The following is a 16274-nucleotide window of genomic DNA, read 5'->3' as shown; positions in this document are numbered from 1 at the left end:
TAGTTAGACCTAAGGAAAGCAACAGTAGGTCTCTACTGGTCACCAAAGAGATGATGGAAAATGGGACAATGAAGACAGAACAGAGAAAGTCATTACAAAATCTGTGCATTGAGGCACCAGCGTGTCTGTGGCTGAATTTCCAAAGCAAATTTCCAGCTCAGAAGTTGGAACTTCCATGTTGGAAAACCCAAAGTCTAAGTCTTTCTTTTAAACAAAAGAATAAAAACCCAAAGAACCAAGATGTAAATAATTGAACTGCTGTAGATATTCCTAAGCTTTAATGCACATAAATCAACAAAGAATAGTTGTATTTTCATAAAACCCAAATTTGAGTTTTAGCCTACTGAAAGGTGTCACCTACATGTAGAAAATCAGTCGTTCTGTTCATGAATACTTCAACTGGCTCTGAAGTTTCTTAAGAAAAAGAGAAAAAATGGTGTTTTTTTTTTTTCCTACTCTGAGAGAATTTGTATCATTTTCTATTCAACAAATACTTTACTTCGTGCCAGCCATTAAATAAGAAGCCACTCTTTTGGGAGTAGGTTTAAGTGCTTTAGTTACTATTTAGTTTGTTTTGTTTTTTAACTTACAAAATGGAATCCTTTCTGAAACTTCTGTTGCAAATGCACAATTCATAATTACATTACTGTGGTTGTGCGAAGTTGGTGAGGTGTCACAATGCAGAGTTAAAGTGGCCTAGTTTTTGAGATAGAGTTTTGCTCTGTAGCCCAGGCTGGAGTGATTGGCGGGAATCACAGCTTACCGCATGCAACCTCCAACTCCTAGGCTCAAGTGTTCCTCCCTCCTTGGTCTTCCAGAGCTCTGGGACTACAGATGTGAGCCACTGTGCATGGCCCAGCCACTCCTTTTAAATGTGAGAAGGTGAAGAAAGACAACTTCCACACTGGGAACCAGGTAAGTGTCCCTCTCCTCCCATATCCCCAGCATCCATCATGAGATAATTTTCAAAGTAGGGTTCTTCAAGCCCACTCTTGTATTCATTCATTTTTGTTCAACAAATATTTGAGAATCTCTTCCACATGAGGCGGTCCTTGAAGGGCTGGTATGCAGTGGCTAACAGCATAGACACAGCCTCTGCTTTATGGAGTTGATCGTCTGTTGTGTAATGTGGCATTTAGATAGAATGATTTGTACACCCAGAAACATAGCCGCTCTTACTCTGTGTATCTAGGATGGCATATCAGTGATACACTGAATCTCAACAAACTGGCTTTGATAACAAGTTTAGTAGACCAGGTCTTCGGTTCAACATTAGGGAAATGCTCTAGCGAGTGATGCTTTGCATCTCATATTGTCTTGTAAGGACAATCAATAGAGCATTGGCAGAAGCAAATTTACCAGTGAATAAATGATTCCTCCTATTTTTAAGTGCCGTCCTTTCAGTCCTGTAAAAAATGTGAAATTATTTTATCAAATTGTCCGAGATCTGTCCCTCTACATCTCTCTGTGTCATCGCCATACAGTGGCACTCTTGGAGAAAAAAGATGATGTTACAATGAAAAGTCATGTCTGTGACCCCTTCCACCAAGGTACCCACAACTTCCTTCACCATTGCACGTGGCAGGGCTTTTGTGAAAATCTTTTTAGGTGATCACAGTAAATTATTTGTAGGTGGTAGTTGGTTTGAAAACTTTTTTTTTTTTTAACGGAAACAACCTAACAGGAAAACTAATCAGAGATCGGGAGGAGAGTGGTATTATCAGTCAGGGACTAATCAGGAACAGAACACACTTGAGAATTGAAAATAGAGAGGGCTTAGGCTGGGGAGTTGGATGACAGCATAATGGAAAAGCTACAAAGCAAACAGGAATAGGGAGACAACCTAGAGCCCATCAAGGCTTCCAGGGTCATCATCTCTAGGCTGGAAGGACAGAAGAAGGTGGTGTTAGTGGAGCCAGGAAATGCACGTTCTCCCAGGGGAAGCTGGAGCTAGGGTGTACCTGCCAGGCACGAGCTGGAGTCACAGATGCAACATTGACTATCACGTTGTCATCGTACTCAGAGAGGGAAAGGTGTATACACCCAGTATTTTCTTATGCTTTCTCTACACTTCCATATCCCCACTCCCAGTATCCCCCAAGACATTCCCAGTTGGAAGTCAGTGGCTTATGAGAAACTGGCTGCAGGGGGATCAGCCCACCTGTAACACACAGAAAGGCACAGAAACAATGAGTCATGGATTTGAGTGCAAACAAGCCCAGTCCTGCCACAGAGAGTTATGGAAAAAACCTGCTCATTGTTGAAGAGAGACATCTATAAGAGGCGTGAGGAAAATGACTGATAGATCCTTTTACAATATTCTAGGAGAGTCTGTGTGTGTGTGTGGCGGGGGGGCAGGAGTCTATGGGAACTCTCTGTACCTTCCATTCATTTTGCTGTGACCCTAAAACTACTCTAAAAGATAAAGCCTATTAAAAACGTATTTTAAAAAAAACTGACAGATGTTCTTAAAATTGACTAATGAGTTCAGAGAATAAACTGAGGATGAGATGAATTTGTAAAAACATCAGCAGCACTGTACATCAAAAATACCCAGTAAAAATGATAAATTTTTAAAAGATCACAGAAGATAAATAAAAACAAACCCTCCTCACCTTATGTTTATTATTTTTTCTTATATACATAAAAATAAGGAGCTATAAATAAATAGAAAACACTATTGGAATATTTATAGGGATTCATGAAAACAGATTTTAAGAAATTAAGATACATATTGCCAGATGTGGTGGGTCGCGCCTATAATCCCAGCACTTTGGAAGGCCAAGGTGGGTGGATCACCTGAGATCAGGAGTTTGAGACCAGTCTGGCCAACATGGCAAAACCCCATCTCTACTAAAAATACAAAAATTAGCCGGGCGTGGTGGCACAAGCCTGTAATCCTCGCTACTCGGGAGGCTGAGGCAGGAGAATCACTTGAACCTGAGAGGTGGAGGTTGCAGTGAACTGAGATCCTGCCACTGCACTCCAGTCTAGGCAACAGAGCAAGATCAAAACTAAAAATAATGATGATGATAATAATAATAATAATAAGAAGAAGAAGAAGAAGAAGAAGAGGAAAAAGAAGGTAATATGTTGTTTCTGGGTGGCAGCACTCAATATAGTTACTATATTTTCTTCACAGATGAATACATGTTAATCCAACCTGGAATAAAATTCCAATAGTGGTATTCTGTTTTTTGTTTGAGCTTTTGTTTAGTTTGTAGAACTTACATAAATTTGTTTATGAATCATCTGGAGATAAAATAAAAAGAGAACAGCTAAATGATGGTTATCAAGTGATAGAGTCCAAGAGTCCAAAAATATAAAACATGAATAAATGCACCAAAGCTATAGTCACTAAAATAGGAAGATTTTCTTGCAAGACTAAAGAGGTAGATCAATGGAATCAAAGAGAATGCCAAGCAGACACACACACACACACACACACACACACACACAATTTAATGTTTTTAAGCAGTATGATACATTTTTGAGAAGGGAAAGTGACAATAAATGGCATAAACCATAGTGGAATTTTAACTATTGATAATAGAAAAATACTTAAGTAAAATAAGTATATAAATATATCATCTAAGCATATATATGTATATATTTAGATTTATATAGGTAAAAGATAAGAAAAGTACTTACATTGAGTGAGAAAATGCAAGATTCCAAGTTATATCAAAAATGTATATTTATGTATCTATAAAAACAAATATGCATATGAAGATGTGTGAAGAAGATATTTCAGGCTGGGCATGGTGGCTCATGCCTGTAATCTCAGCACTTTGGGAGGCCAAGGTGGGTGGCTCACTTGAGGTCAGGTGTTTGAAACCAGTCTGGGCAACATGGTGAAACCCCATTTCTACTAAAAATAAAGAAATTAACTGTGTGTGTTGGCACATGCCTGTAATTCCAGCTACTTAGGAGGCTGAGGAAGGAGAATCACTTGAACCCAGGAAGTGAAGGCTGCAGCGAGCCGAGGTCACGCCATTGCACTCCAGCCTGGGTGACAGAGCAAGACTCTGTCTCAAAAAAGAAAAAGAAAAAGAAAAAAAGAAAATATTTTAAATATATGAAGAGTCTTTCACATTTTTAGCTTCTGGACAATTTATTTCCTTCTGTTTTCCATATTTAGCCTAAAACCATGTATTACTGAGTGATTTACAGATTTGGGGCACATTATTAATACTAGGTAGTATTTGTTGAGTTCTTAATATATGGCAGACAGTGTTCTAAATCATTTGACATGAACTAATTTAATCCTCTTAACACATTTACAAGGAACATATTCCCCTCACTTCATTACGTAAATAACGAAACAGAAGCCTAGAAGGGTTAGCAACTTGCAGATCATATAGTTACTTTGCAGCAGGTCTGAGATTTGGGTCCCAGAGAGGTAGCTCCATCTACCATGCAACTGAATCCTGTGCAGCACAGTTCAGTCTCATTCAACAAGACAGCCTCCACGTTGATTAAGGAATCTTAGCCCTTAAAAGGTTCTGTGAATTGCATTTTTCCACCCAAGCCTATGATCACTCAATTGGCTGCGTAAGGTAGTTTGATAGGCGCTCGCATTATTTTTCTGATTCAAAGACAGTCTTTTCAAGCGCTACGTAATTCAGGATGAGAGGTCAATAATTTCTCTGAGTCCAGGTGTGCTTCTACTGACTCCTACTTGTCCTTGAGCTCTCAGGAGCCATCACCCTTGCTTCCAGAAAGTTGAGTTCTTTGTGTGCCCTAGACTGTGAAATCAGAGACGGTCCGTTTCTATGGGAACCAGTTTATTTCATCCAAGAGGGCCGTGAAGAGTCACTTGTGAACGCTAGAGTGAAGAACAAGTTCACCACACAGCATATCCTCAATTTGAAACACCTTTTCTTTCATTTTCTTTTTCCCCTTCAGAAATGTCTCCTTTCAATCCTGTGTAGCTGAAGGAATCACATCTTTCTTAGACAGTCTAGATAAACTCTCTCCTGATCCATCTTCACAGTACCTAGCGCCAGGGAACAAGCTCTCCTCACAGAATACCAGTAGACACATTTTGTAGCCTTCTTCATCCCCTGAAGTAGAAATGACAACATCAGAATATATAAGACTATTGCTTTAATAGAAGGGTCTTGAATCTTTGGGCAGAAATGGGAAGAAGGGATAAGGATAGGTGATTAAGAAAACCAGTATTATTATTCTTGTCTTTATTTCTGAATGTCTCCGATTTCTCAGTTGCCCAATTCTAATTGTAATTCAAGAATTAGGAAAAAATACTGGTAACGCTAGCTTTATCGGTTGTTGTTTGCTGTTGAGCCTTTAATATGTAAAGATCAATAATCTATTTCTAGAATAGAAGCCTACAGTTTTTCAGTTTAAGTATCTTTAAACATTTTTATCATAAATGGCGTAGACTCGTGTAGAAACCAGTGCTTGACAAGAGATTTCCTTACTACCTAGAAATAATACTTTCATGCATTTTATTATGAAAACATTTATTTTTGAAAAATAGGCTCTTAAGTGTTTACCGATAAACAGAAAACAACACAATGGACTTATCATGATCTAGTCAATTCCTGAAATTAAGGGGATTTGTGAGTACATGCAAATGTTTTCTAAAAGTTTATTTTGGAGATCAAAAACATCATCAAAAATGTGAAAGTAATGTTTTTCAAGAAAGACCTTTTGACTATCCTATCTCTAAATTTTAATTTGGTATCATGATATTTAAGAGACTAGATATAAAATTCATTTCATCATGGCATGAATTCAATGTACAAATTATTTTATCATGGAATAAAATTAAACATCTAGGATATAGAAATAAGGTAAGGAAAAAGTAAAAATATGTCAGCTGATTCCTAAATGTAATTGGATGTGAAAACTTCAATACAAATGACTACATAAAACTGTTAAAAATTATTTTTAAAATTCTCAAAACAAATGTCTTTCTTAACTTAAAGTTACAGGGAATCACATTTTAAGATTTCCAGCAAGCTTAGAAAATTCAAGATTGTCCCCAGTATGTAAAACGTTCCAGGTAGATATTTTTGTGCTATGTTTTATAAATATGGAAAAGGACTAGTCAATTTCTCTATTTTAAGGTAAGCTATACCTAACGTCTCGCAGAGTTGTACGTATTTCCCAAAACTTGCACTTCCTGCAAATTAATAAAAGTGCTCAGAAGGATAAGTGGGTTCACCATGAAGCAGATTGCAGGGTATGCCATTCCGTTTGGACTTTTTCCCAACAGATTTAATTACTCAAGTGCCTCAAGCATATTTGCTTTTATATTATTGGTTTGGCAAATAAGTAGCACCATTGATTTAATAAACATGATGATAGCTCTTTCAGTTCATCATCTTAGAAGTTCAGACAGTAAAACACCGTTTTCAGGTACAAGTTTATGCTAGTCTTTCATACATCAAAAGTATCTTCCAACGTTCTGTGTAGTGACGACAGAGCCTGGAACCCATTAAACAATCCTAAAATTCAACTAATACCAAAGAATGTTCACATTAAAAACTTAAGAATAAGTTTTTGTTAGAAAATGAAGGATGCCAGTTTAAGAAATATACTATTTCCAAAGATTTTAAATTGTGATGTTTATATTGACTTGTAGTACAAGAAGCTCAAATTATGTTCATTATAACTACTTTTAGATTTTCTTTCTTTTCTTTTTCTTTTTTTTTTTACATTTGTTTTAGTGTGGTTCTTACTTTGAGGCATTTGTATTCCTAGATTGTAAACACTTTTAATGAGCGTTGCTATCTAGCTACCTTTAATATGGTCTTTGGCTATCCTTCTAATTATCTTCTTACAACCATTATCAGCCTTTTAAATTTTCTTTTATGTCAGTTTGAAAAGTGACAATACATTTAGGGTTAACTATTATTTTAGCCATTTTGATTACACAATTCTCCTTTTGACCTTCTGGAAACCACATGACCCTCACTGAAGACCTTTGCATAATTACCTATCCGATTTTCTTATCTCCCTCTTCCTTTATATTTTTTCCCCCTTAAAGTTTCTGAGTGAAGTACAACCATGGTCATTGTCAAAGTCACAGTAACCTTGCGAGGACTCTCCCCATGGTCTCCACAAGATAACTTACTGCTTTATCTCAGTGTCACGCCATTCCTAAAACTATCGTCATGCCTTTTTATTCCTTAACGAAGTGTTAATTAACTTAACCAACTTTTCCTTTCATTCATTATTTAAGACAGAATAAGACCCACATGAAGAGTTTAATTCATATACTTCATTATGTAGATAGTTCCTTTACACATATATGATAGATTTTTATTCCATGAAAGTATTTACTGCATTCAGAAACTTTCCATTTTCTAAAAGACTCATAATCACATTTACATGATAAAAGTTGAATTACACTGAAATAAGGAGAAATTTTAGACTATAAATTCGCATATCAATGCTGGCATCACCCTTTACAAGCTTATGTATATAGCTGCTAATGGACATTTCTACTTGGATTTTTAATAGAGTTCTCAAAATTAATAGTGTCAAAACCTAATTTTCTGTCTTTCACTCTAAACTTGTTTCTTTACAAGTCTTCTTCATCTCAGTATATGGCAACTTTAATCTTCCAATTGCCCTACCAAACATTTTTACTTCATCCTTGGTTTACATCTTCTTTCATAAAGTATATCCAACTCATCAGTAGATCTTGTCAACTTTACCATCAAATCATATCCCATGTCTGACCCGTCCTCACCACCTCCCTTGTTACCAGCCTGGTCCACCACACCATCATCTCTTGCCTGAATATTTTCAAGTAACCACTGCACAAGCCAGCTGGGGATTCTTCTTTATGCCTTCTCACTCTGAATCCAAGCTGCTGGAGCAGCCACAACCTCCTGTGTAGTCTCTATGTCAAAGAGAGTTTTAGCAAATCTCACAACAGAGATTAAATCCTCCAGCAGACAGGTGACAGACATGACTCTGTTTTCAATCACCTGACCCTATCCAAGCATGTGGAATCCAGGATGTGCCATCCTGGCATGTGCCTAGAAGACAGAGAGCCGTAAGCCTTTGATGAAAAAGTTCCCATTTTAAACTTAACAAAAGAAAAAGGTGAATTGCTCTTTGGCCATAAACAAGCAACCTTGAAACTATTTTAAACTTTTACCAATACATAAATCCATTTTGAACAGGTTAATATATTGTCCCAAGAAATGCACTTACAAGCCATCAAAAAGCAATAGATTTTGTTAACTTGTAAGGTTATGTGAAGGTAGCTAAATTCTACTGTAAAAAAAAAAGTCTCATTATTTTTTGAAAAGTATAGAATTAATCTAAGGTTTTACAATACTTCAGGGTAAGCTATACCTAACCTATCACAGAGTTGTATGTATTTCCGAAAACATGCACTTACTGCAGATTAATAAAAGTGCTCAGAAGGATAAGCGGGTTCACCATGAAGCAGATTGTAGTGTATGCCGTATAGTATGCCAATAGTGTCGTAATTATATGACAGCTCAATCATAGAGTTTAAACTCAACTTCATAGAGTTTATGCTTAATACGTGTATGTGTGTGTATATATACACACACACACAGCTTGTATATATATAAAACACATAAATACATATATGTATGTATATATCTATATATATGCATGTACAGCTTGATTAAGGAATATATACTGTAAAATCCCCCCATTGTAACTATATAGAGTAATGATTGTTTACTAAGTTTATTCAGCTGTTTAAGCATCAGCACAATGCAGTCTTAGAGCACTTCTATAACCTTACGAAGTTTCACATGACACTTCGCAGTCTTTTTCTGCTGCTACCCATGGCCCTGGTCATATGGTTTGGATGTGTCCCCACCCAAATCTCATCTTGAATTATAATTCCCACAATTCCCATGTGTCATAGGAGGAACCTAGTGGTAGGTGATTGAATTATGGGAGCGGGTCTTTCCTGCTCTGTTCTTGTGATAATGAATGAGTCTCATGAGATCTGACGGTTTTTAAAAAGGTTTCCCTGCACAAACTCTCTCTTTGACTACTGACATCCATGTAAGATGTGACTTTCTCCTACTTGTCTTTCACCATGATTATGAGGCTTCCCCAGCCATGTGGAACTGTGAGTCCAATAAAACTCTTTCTTTAGTAAATTGCCCAGTCTCAGGTACATCTTTATCAGCAGCGTGAAAACATACTGATATGCCTAGGCAGTCACTGATCTGCTTTCTGTATCTATAATATTGCTTTGTTCCAGGAATTTTAAATATCTTGGCATCCCCTGTGCATATAAAAACAAAATAATATATCCCTAAAATTTATAAACCTGTATTTCAAAACCACAGTAAATAGTTGTCCCCAATATCAACTGAGGGCAAAATAATAAGAAATGTATTTATCCAGGAAGAATTTTAGTTACACAAAAATAACTTCCTAATCCCTAGTGAAATAGTTTAGAGCATTATATAAGATAATTAAGAAATCTTTTATTAAAAATATGTCAGTAGGCCGGGCACAGTGGCTCACATCTGTAATCCCAGCATTCTGGGATGCCGAGGAGGGTAGATCATGAGGTCAGGAGTTTGAGACCAGCCTGGCCAATAGTGTGAAACCCCGACTCTACTAAAAGAAATACAAAAACTAGCGGTGCATGGTGGTGCATGTCTGTAGTCCCAGCTATTTAGGAAGCTGAGACAGGAGAATTGCTTGAACCTGGGAGGAAAATAAAAAAGGAAAAAAAAAAATGTTAGTTATGTTTTTTTTTAAGGCTGAAAAATAATCACATCTCAAATCAGAATTCCCTTCCAGTTTTTTAATATCCATTGTATAATATCCAACGTCATTTACACACATATTTTAGAGCTGGAAATCTTGTCAGGTAGGAGACAGCAACCGTGCACCACTGAATCCATACCCGCCATCACAGAGAATCTTAGCACTAGTAGCTCCCAAACCATGAAATGAGTGATGAAATTTAAAGACACCTTTGAGTGCCCTAAAATATCTCCTATACTGTCTTGACCACAAGGCCTGAAATAGTTTCTTTTATGAAAAAAGAAATGTTTGAGCTTCAGATAATTTAAGGTAGTTTATGTGTTACCAGTGTCTCCTCTTATATGTTCTTAGATGATAGATGTATGGACTATAATACATTTCTTCAGGTAGGTAATCATCAAAAAGTAAAAAAAGATTATCTACAAGAATGTGAATTTTTCTGTTCATCTGATAATATACCTTAGAAGACATAGAATTGGGGTGGAGGGGAGAAAAGAAGGAATGGTTTTTGAGAGTTTAAAAAAATTAAGAGTGTAATCTTTAAGATAATGTAATTTACTGTGTCATTTACAAAATGTTATTTTCTGATACTTGTAAAATGAACACACTTGAAATGAAAACTAGCCCAGGGCTGAAGCTTTTGGGAGTTAGTTGATTAATGATCGATTATTTACATTATCATACATTTTGTAACATCTTATATATTTTGTTGAATTTTTAAACTTTCTCTTTTTATCTCTATCATTCATTCTCTTTTTAAATATTTCTCTCTTAAACAAAATAAGACCATTTCTAGAGGAGATTGCAGACTTCTATCAGAAAACTGTACAGCTAGAGGTGCAGTGAACTCTTCACCAGATGCCAGTAGGCAAGAAGTCGATGGAAACACGTTCAGCACGTGTGAGGCATTGGATGAAGACATCCAACTATGACTAAAGTCATCTTTTTGAAAACCTGACACATTCATGGTGAGCTGGTGCCAAGACAAATGCAAGTAGAACTGTAGCCTGGAAATACTTAAACATTATTTGAATTCTCAGAAGTATCATTTTTACTTAAACATTGGCATGCAAAGCCAATAGTCTGAGTAATCCGGTCTTGAAGTGTAACTTTATTTGTTATGGGGATTTGCTCAGGGAAGAGAAGGGGAAAAAATAAACCCAGCCCTTCTTCATCTAGTGCAGAGAGAAAATAGTTGTTTCTGCAACACTGGAGACATTATTTGAGGCCATGTAAGTGACACTGCCTGAAGCTACTTTAACAATTCGCAACAAAAATTTGATTTAATTGTTTTTGGTGAAATGTTCAATTGGCACAGGCATCCGGGGATGATTCTTGTTTGTCTCTTTATTAGCAGATGGATACGAAACTCTACCAGTAAGAATCTCATGCTACAACCAGACACCTGGGACAGAACTGCTTAGAACCCAGTGCGAAGAGTTCCCTTAATTCTCTGAGGTATTTCCTCTCTTGAAGCAGCGGAGTTGGTGAGACAATCGTAATCCAGGTGTTATTACCCTGGAGTCCTTTGTTTAAAAGTTCTGCAGATGTCATAGGTTTGTAAATAAAACAGCTTGTGAATGTGTATATATCTTCACTATTTGAAGTTGAAAGGTTCATAACTTGAGTAAGATCTATAGAGAGTTTTTATTAAAAATGATTTACATAGGAAACAGTTGTATCGTACATACCCATCCTTCATTAGATTCTTGTCCCTTGCATGGTTTCTTGTTTCCTATGAAACAAGACACAATTACCTAATTCTCCACTTAACTATCTTTTAGGACTTGTCTTCTTCTCATATCCGGTTCTTCTCCACTCCCTTGACGCTTTTTGGGTGACCCACTGTGAGGAGAACAGTTGGACATGGGGTTTTTTTCTCCATTATAGATGTGCTATAAAGCATTTTTGAAAATACTCTTTATTCCATTTTTCCTGACTATATTCTTCTAAAAATTCTTCAGGCTTATTTTGTTTTGAAATTTCCAGTTTGGAAGAGTCACTCTTAAATTTGTTACCTGGTTATTATTCTAATCATTCCTTGTCAGGCGCCATTGATGTTGTTTCTTCATCTCCCTAACTTTAAACTTGGACATATTCCAGGGGTCAGTTCTTTGGCCACTTCTATTTTCCATGTGTAGTTGGTGTCTACATATCCTCTCTAGACTCGCTGTTTTAAGTACCTTCTAGGTAATAGTGATCCTTAACACTAAACTTCCAGGCTAGACCTGTAACCTAAACTACAGAATGAAAATCCCATTGTTTATTGATATCATGTCTTAGATGTCTAATAAGCATCTCCAGCACTGTGACTGGTAACTCTTTGTTTCTACTTACTCTGGACAAACATTTTGGAGTCATTGTTAATGATTCTCTCATCCCCAGATCCAACTATTCAGCAAATCATGGCAGCTCTATTTTTCAAAATACATTCTAAATCCAATCGCTTTTGGTCACTCCATGACCAAGAGTGGTTCAAACTATCATCATTTCTTAATCTGGATAGTTGTAATCAAGTCTCCTAACTAATCTCTCTGCTCCCGCCTTTTCCTTTTCAGTTTATTGTCAGTAGAGCAGCCAATGGAATCTTACTGAAAGTACATCACATCACCTTATTCCTCTGTTGAGAGCACTTTAATGGCTTCTCATCACCCTCACCGTAAAAACCTATATGTCTCTGCACGGTTTGTTTCTCTCCTTCCTTCTCTGATCTTACCTCCTACTACTCTCACCTTCACTCACAATCACACTAATTGTTTTTTAAAGATCAAACTGGAGGCCGGGCGCGGTGGCTCACGCCTGTAATCCCAGCACTTTGGGAGGCCGAGGCGGGCGGATCACAAGGTCAGGAGATCGAGACCACGGTGAAACCCCGTCTCTACTAAAAATACAAAAAATTAGCCGGGCGCGGTTGTGTGCGCCTGTAGTCCCAGCTACTCGGGAGGCTGAGGCAGGAGAATGGCGGGAACCCGGGAGGCGGAGCTTGCAGTGAGCCGAGATCGCGCCACTGCACTCCAGCCTGGGCGACAGAGCGAGACTCCGTCTCAAAAAAAAAAAAAAAAAAAGATCAAACTGGAACAAACTGCTTTTATGATTTTTAAATATTCTATTTTAAAATCAGAACATGCTGATATCAGTTGTAGAGGCTTGAGGCCATAATTCCCTGAATTCAAAAAGGCAATCCTTCACACATTACTTAACAAACATTTCCATAAGACACATTTCCTTCTCTACGATAGCCAGTTGCAGAGTCGGATTAGAGCTGATAACAGCCTCTAAGATCAGAATTCTTTCTGATGGGAGAACCTCTGGCAACGGCTCATTCTCATTATGCACACTACTGTTGGCATTTAGCTCCTGGAAGAAACCCAGTCACATAACAAGGGCACTTTTCCATCCTTCAATAAATGCCTGAAGTCCACAAGTTCCAGATGGGATAGAACAAGCCCTTCGAGCTCCTGTGTTAAATGGATCCATAAGTAGAGCATCCCATTAGAGAGTATTTTCTTCTGATAGTGTACAATAGTAATCTGGCCCAGTGTGTGTGTGTGTGTGTGTGTGTGTGTGTGCGTGTGTGTGTGTTTGTCATTACCTGTAATTGAAATAACTATCAGACAGCAAATAGCACACGTGTAGCATTGACTTCAGACAAGTGGCATAATGAAGTAGTGGCCAGAAAACTGTTTAGAGTCAGAAAGCTTAGGTTTATCCCAGCTGCAACTTACTGTGTAGTCCCAATAAGTTATCCTTTTTCCTTTGAAAGTCAATTTTCTTACCTAGTCTTTATTGTAAAAATCAGGAGAGAAAATGTACATATGGAGCTTTGTAAACCACAAATCATTGCACAAATGCTATGCATATTTGAATCATTTTTATTGCATGCTTTCTTAAAATAAAAGCCAAATAGTTTTAAGAAATGTGTTACATGTCAAATTGAATTGTTAAACATTAATGATACATACTAGACGACATTCCTTTGAATACTTCCATTTTATGCACTTGCTTATGCATATTGCTTATGCAACATTATGCTTATGCATAATATTGGAGTTCTATATTCCAATCCCTGAACTACTGCCTACAAACAATTTTCAAAGAGGAAAACCGGAGACTACAATATGTCTTTTTCTTAAGGAATTAAAGCTGACTCCTGATAATGAGGACTTTAATGTACCCACAAACTATCTCTTCAATAATTCATTATACATTGTTTGCCTGACATTGACATAAAGCTTACCAATTTGTCCTTTTTTGTCTTATAAAACTTGACACTAGTCAATTTCTATATTTCTGGTACTTTTTACATTGCCCTTAATTTCTCAAAGATTGTTAAAGGTTATCTTGCAAATATATTTGCAAGATTTTTAAATACATTAAAAATATTTTTAAAGGACGGCATTTTTATTATTTGGGATTTCAGTCTAGTCAGTACAGGATAGGTTGATGGCTACTACAACAAACCCCAAAGCTCAGTGGCCAAACATAAAGAATACTTAATTCTCACTCAGGCAAATTCCAATGCAAATATTTATTGTCAGGTGACTCTATAGGGAGCCTTTCCCCCAAAGGTGACTTGGGGATCCAGCTCCTTCCATTTTCACAGTTTTTGAGATTTGGTTTATTTGGGGATATTGGCCTTCCTGATTCAATTTTTACAGGTTTTTCCCTCTTTTGTATTAATCATAGGGTACGCATCCTTTTTCTATCTCATGTACATGCACTCTTTTTTTTTCTAAATATCAATTACTTTATTATAGTAACTGATACATATGGATGATAGAAGAAAGTAACAGCCTTAAAGTATATTTTATATTAGACAATAAAAATATTTTAAAATATAGGCATATTTTATTTTACTTTAAGTTTGAGAGTACATGTGAAGGCTTGTTACATAGGTAAACACGTATCGTGGAGGTTTGTTGTACAGATTATTTTATTACCCAGGTGTTAAGCCCAGTACACAATAGTTATGTTTTCTGCTCCTCTCCCTCTTCCCACCTTCCCCCATCAAGTAGACCCCAGTGTCTGTTGTTTCCTTCTTTGTGCTCATAAGTTTTCATAATTTAGCTTCCACTTATAAGTGAGAACATGAGATATTTAGTTTTCTGTTCCTGCATTAGTTTGCTAAGGATGATAGCCTCCAGCTCCATCTATGTTTTTGCAAAAGACATGATCTTGTTCTTTTTTATGGCTACATAGTATTCCATGTTGTGTATGTACCACATTTTCTTTATCCAGTCTATCATTGATGGGCATTTAGGTTGATTCCATGCCTTTGCTAATGTAAATAGTGCTGCAGTAAACATTTGCTTGCATGTGTCTTTCTGGCAGAATGATTTCTATTTCTCTGGGTAATATACCCAGTAATGGGATGGCTGGGTTGAATGGTAGTTCTGCATTTAGCGCTTTGAGGATTTGCTGTACTGCTTTCCACAATGATTGAACTAATTTACATTCCCACCAACAGTTTATAATTGTTCCCTTTTCTCCACAACCTTGCAAGCATCTGTTGTTTCTTGACTTTTTAATAATAGCCATTCTGACTGGTGTGAGATGGTATCTCATTGTGGTTTTGATTTGCATTTCTCTAATAAACAATGATATTGAGCTTTTTAACATATGCTTGTTGGCTGCATGTATGTCTTCTTTTGAATAGTGTCTGTTCATGTACTTTGCCCACTTTTCAATTGGGTTGCTTGTTTTTCTCTTGTAAATGCATTTAAGTTCTTTACAGACCCTGGATATTAGACATTTGCCAAATGCATAGTTTGAAAGTATTTTCTCCCATTCTGTAGATTGTCTGTTTAAACTGTTGATAGTTTATTTTGCTGTGCAGAGAGTTTAACTAAATCCTACTTGTCAATTTTTGCTTTTTAAAAAATTTTTGCTTTCTTATGATTGTTTTAGGGTACACACACTCTTGAAAACTGGCTTCCCTGTGTAGTCACTGGGTTCATGTATGGGCTTGTTTTCATCCTTGTTCTTTACTCCTAATGCCAAAGAGATATTTTCCAGATCATGGTCATTTCCAGATTTCAAGCTACTGTTTTCTTGTGCTCAGAATCTAGTCTGCAGTAGCAAATTTCTTCATCATTTTCTCTGCCCTCTTCCATATGCTATTCCTGGTCCTGACAAGTTGTACCTTGGCTATGAGTCACACAGTCATTTGCTATAAACATGCATGCCTGCATACCACTTGTCACACCATCTAAACACCTAGTAGTTCTCTTCTCATGTATTCTATATTCAGCATTCCCTATTTCCATGCAAATCAGCATTGCCATCTAAGACTGCTCATTGCTGGAAAGTTCTGCAGAAGACCTTCTTAATTCTTCATTGGGACAAAATTATGTCTCTTGTAAACCCATAGGTCTTTTTCTATTCTGGCTGATGTCTATGTCTCTGAGGTTTCCTCACAAGCTGTTGAGTTAGAAGCAACCTTCAGGCAATGTAAGTAGAAAAAAAATTCATTTAATTGAGGTTGAAAAAATTTCTCCTACTAAGCAACACAACATCCCTCT

The 16274-nt window shown here is 36.8% G+C and overlaps 1 long non-coding RNA gene across 5 annotated transcripts in view; it reads left to right on the top strand.

The window, feature by feature from the left end:
* The window catches only part of LOC102138819 (uncharacterized), a 996710-nt gene that overhangs the window by 926057 nt on the left and 54379 nt on the right, over nt 1–16274 (top strand). For all 5 annotated transcript variants that reach the window (XR_010577831.1, XR_012417221.1, XR_012417220.1 and 2 more), the window contains 3 exons: nt 819–915; nt 10539–10721; nt 11108–11211. This is a non-coding gene — a long non-coding RNA (uncharacterized lncRNA). The remainder of the gene's footprint in view (nt 1–818; nt 916–10538; nt 10722–11107; nt 11212–16274) is intronic.

Source organism: Macaca fascicularis, chromosome 9 (assembly GCF_037993035.2).
Source record: "Macaca fascicularis isolate 582-1 chromosome 9, T2T-MFA8v1.1".
NCBI lineage: Eukaryota > Metazoa > Chordata > Mammalia > Primates > Cercopithecidae > Macaca > Macaca fascicularis.
This window is presented reverse-complemented; position numbering and strand designations above follow the sequence as displayed.